The sequence below is a fragment of the Oncorhynchus clarkii genome, chromosome 30 (assembly GCF_045791955.1).
Source record: "Oncorhynchus clarkii lewisi isolate Uvic-CL-2024 chromosome 30, UVic_Ocla_1.0, whole genome shotgun sequence".
Taxonomy (NCBI): domain Eukaryota; kingdom Metazoa; phylum Chordata; class Actinopteri; order Salmoniformes; family Salmonidae; genus Oncorhynchus; species Oncorhynchus clarkii.
Genome location: NC_092176.1, coordinates 27964319 through 27968566, shown reverse-complemented (window position 1 = coordinate 27968566; position 4248 = coordinate 27964319).

Genomic DNA, 4248 nt, shown 5'->3' with positions numbered 1-4248 from the left:
TATGTACTAGAGTTGCTTAATAAGATGGCCTAGTTACAGTTTTCATTGAAATCGGCTTGAAAATCTATGGCAATAATTGAAAATGGCAATCTAGCAATGATCAACAACCAACTTGACAGAGCTTGAATAATTGTTTTAAAGAATAACGTGGTAATATTGTACAATCCAGGTGTGCAAATCCCAGAAAGTGTCACAGTTGTAATCTCTCCCAAAATTGATTCTAGCATGTATTGATCCAGTTGTGTGAATGCTTGTGTACATGAGATATTTCTGTATTTTATTTTCAATAAATGTGCTAAGATTTCTAAAAATGTTGTTTTCACTTTGCCATTATGTTTTCACTTTGTCATTATGGTGTATTGTGTGTAGATGGGTGAGATTATATATTTTTTATATTCAGACTGTAACAGAACAAAATGTGAATACTTTCTGAAGGCACTGTACTGGACAGAAGACCATTAGCTACTGACGGCAGTGCAAAGAGAAAGAGGAGTGCTGAGTTTTCATCAACAGAAGTCAATTGGGAGGAAGTAACCTACTGAGTGACACTGGTACAGAGAGAGACTGACTGTTTTAGATTTACCTGATTAAATAATAACAAAAACTATGTGAATAATTGTCACACCCTGACCATAGTAAGCTGTTTATTCTCTATGTTGGTTGGGGTGTGATAGTGACTAGGGTGGGTCATCTAGGTTTTTTGTATGTCTATGTTGGCCTGATGTGGTTCCCAATCAGAGACAGCTGTTTATCGTTGTCTCTGATTTGGTATCATATTTAGGTAGGCATTTCCTCATTTGTGTCTGTGGGATCTTGTCTACATTGAGTTGCCTGAGTGTGCATTTATATGTTATTGTTTTGGTGAGTTTCAGTTTATTAAAAATATGTGATACTCTATTCACGCTGCGCCTTGGTCTACTCATTACGACGGACGTGACAATAATAGTGACCCTCCTCTCTCTGGTGCTTCTGTCTTTGTCCCTTCAATCATTCTTTCCTTCACTCCACTCCCTCTCTCCTTCCTTTGCTCTCTCTACCTTCTCCATGATCTATTCTTCTTTGAATGTATTGTTTCTGTCTATGGATATTGTCGTGGCTGAATTAGTTAGGTAACATTGATCAATTAAGATGTTTTATTTACATAATGCTTATGTGAGATATTTGTCATTAGGACGTCTTCTTTTGGATAATAATGTTGGCAGTTTGCAGTTATCCCTTCTCCAGGGCTTAGTCACTAGGGGCCCAGAGAGGGGAGAGGTCAGGCTTGTCTTCATATGTCAATGTATCTGTTAAACCATGTGATGCTATGAAGAATTTCAGAAGGGGAGGAGGACAGAATGGAGGCTTGTCTTATGGGAATGTGTCTGTAACTATTGTATGTCCCCTCTGAGGTTGCCCTTATCTTGATCTAGTATATGACCTAAGAGGCTCACTGTCTCCGTGAGCTTGTCTAGGAGGGGTTGTATTTGAGATGGGAGTATCTAGAATTGACAATTGATATATGCCATTGGATGAGGTAATGGTTTGGTACTTTGTTGTACCAAGAATGAGATAAGAATTTCAGTTTTAGGAGAGCAAACTGAACGATAATTTATAGCTAATGCTATCTAGCTATGGGATACTCCTCTTTCAAGTAAAGTCTTCCTTTGTAATGTTCCTAAGATCTGTTATTCGTCATGTGAGTTGATGGGTGTGTCTTTGCTATAAATGATACTAAGAATTGTTTTGTAAGCACTCTCAGAAAATGCATTTATAGACACTGAATTGATCTGATAAGACACTGAAGCTCATATAATTAAAGATGGACTTTATAATATAACTGTATGACTTGTGTGTGGTTTGCTCTCTCAATGTTTAGTAATACTGGAAATTACCATGACAATATTGTGTTATCTTATCTGACTACTCCATTTGAGACAGACTTTTTGAAGCAGAATACTGTTATTCTAAGGTCACGAGGCCCAGGGTGATTGTCAGGGAAATAAGAGTTTTATTGTGTTCCTGTATTGTGATGTCTTCTCTCCGATTTCTCTGTCACCAAAGGGATGCAGTTTGAAATACAATGTTTTCCGTTGTAATACAAGCTGATGCATGATGCTGTAGTCTATGCAACCCAATAAACCTCAAACTTTGTACAAGTATGGGAAGAATTACTTCTAAAGGCATATGGCATATTCAAAAATGATTTCCTCATGCACTATTATGTGTTTTTAATAACAAATTCTTCTTCACAATGACAACCTGTCAAACACATCAATAATCAGCACATCAATAAACAATTACATTACACATCTGTATACACATTAATTACACTACATGAAAAAAACCACAAAAAGCAAAACACAATCATATGAAACAAACATATTCTTCAGTTGAAAGGCCCTCTAACATCTGCCTGAATTGCACTAGAGCCACCAAATCCACGAATTTTAAAGACTTTTGGAAATCATTCCACATGAGATGTGCAACAACAACAAAAAACAGCAGAATTACCGAGCTCGGAGAGTGAAGGGATCTCCAGGGGTTAGACATCCTGGAGTCTGGTAACTTATGTCTGAAGGTTAGCAGTAAGGTATGGCAGGAGTTAATGCAAGAGGGCTTTATAGACAAGCAGTGCAATGCATCGATCTATGAGACTTCAAGGAGGGCCAGCCTACTTTCTGACGCAAAATGCAGTGATGTTTCATGTTTTCAATGTCACATGCACAAGTACAGTGAAATGCCTTTCTTGCAAACTCAAAACCATACAAAATAATAATCAATAGCAATAATGTGTACTGAACCTATTGCCTTAGCTATCTACAGTGTATACAAACCCAGAGCCAAATGAAATTCATTTGGATGATTGCCTTTGCTTTCATGAGTGCTTCCTGTCAGTGGTTTTATTTACTGGTTTAATAAAACATGTATTTCACACAGTTATAAACTTTTCCTAGAGGAAGTTTGAAGTGAATAATTCCCTAACAAGCCAACATGAAGGAATGGACTTAAGCTTATAGAGCCATTTTTTGTTTACAAGCAAACATCACTTTTGAGTGATGCATGTGCAGGCTCGGGACAAAAGCCCTATAGCACATAGTTATGCACTGATGTCAGGACCTTTACAAACCTAGCAGTGAGTGAGTAGTGACCAATACTGATGGCTATAGCTATGCTCAATAAGTGATATTTAAAGCCTGATAAATATACTATCTAACCTTGCATCACTAACTTGCTAGGTAATCAATCTTCCGAAGACAGCTGTGATGTTGTAGACAATAACCATCTGATTGTTTTTGCTAACTTGCAAAGTGGATCTGGAGGGAAATGGGCACTCATGTCTCAAGCACACTTCCAAACTTGTTTCACTGACTTTGGATTAGGCCACATTGTCCCTTCTCTCATCCTTTCAGAGCATACCGACCTGTACACGGATGAAAAACAGACCTGGACACAGGGAAACACTGGCCATTTAAATGCAAAACTCTGCCCCAGTAACAGGTAAAACCTGGAAATAATTACAATTAAGTCAGGCATGTCACATAAACAAACCGGTTTCTGATTCAGAACTCTGTGTGCAACTTCATGAAGCGGCCAGGAAATGGGTCAATATTTTTGTAAAATTCATGTTGATGAGAAAAGAGAATGTTAACATCTTTTTTTTCCTTAAATATATTCCCAAATCATTTTAATTAGGCATTCATTATTTTAGTAAGCGGCATCAAATATTCGTAAAAATAGTCTCGAATAGCATCTGGCAGCCATGATTGACATATTGTCATAAAAACTGGCGAACTGAAGAAGATATAATTAATTGAGGTGTTGGACACAACATAATCCCCCATATTTTCTTCAGTGGACATACTGAAGAAAAACAGCAGCAACAATGACAAGGGCTGTCACTATTCATTCAACAGATGGCTACGACTACAGTACCACATCCATCACAAAATAAACAACCAAGATAAATGGAACCAATTTGTAAGGAGATTTTTGCATTTCCATCTTGTATTTGATTAAGGGACAGTGCCGGTTGGTAGGTTGGTCCGCGTTTAGAGTAGCATATAGCATTCTCTCATTATATTCTTATGGAAAGGAAACCATCCTTGTGGCTGTTACCACATGTGAGCTCATTACGATGGACAGACAGGGGTTCTCATTCAGTTTCATGTATTGTGAAAAGGCAGTAGCCAAGGAAAGGGCAAAATGTTGCTCTGTGGCCAGCCGGTATTTAGAAAGCCACACAGTAGGGTCAGTCTCTACGGGAGC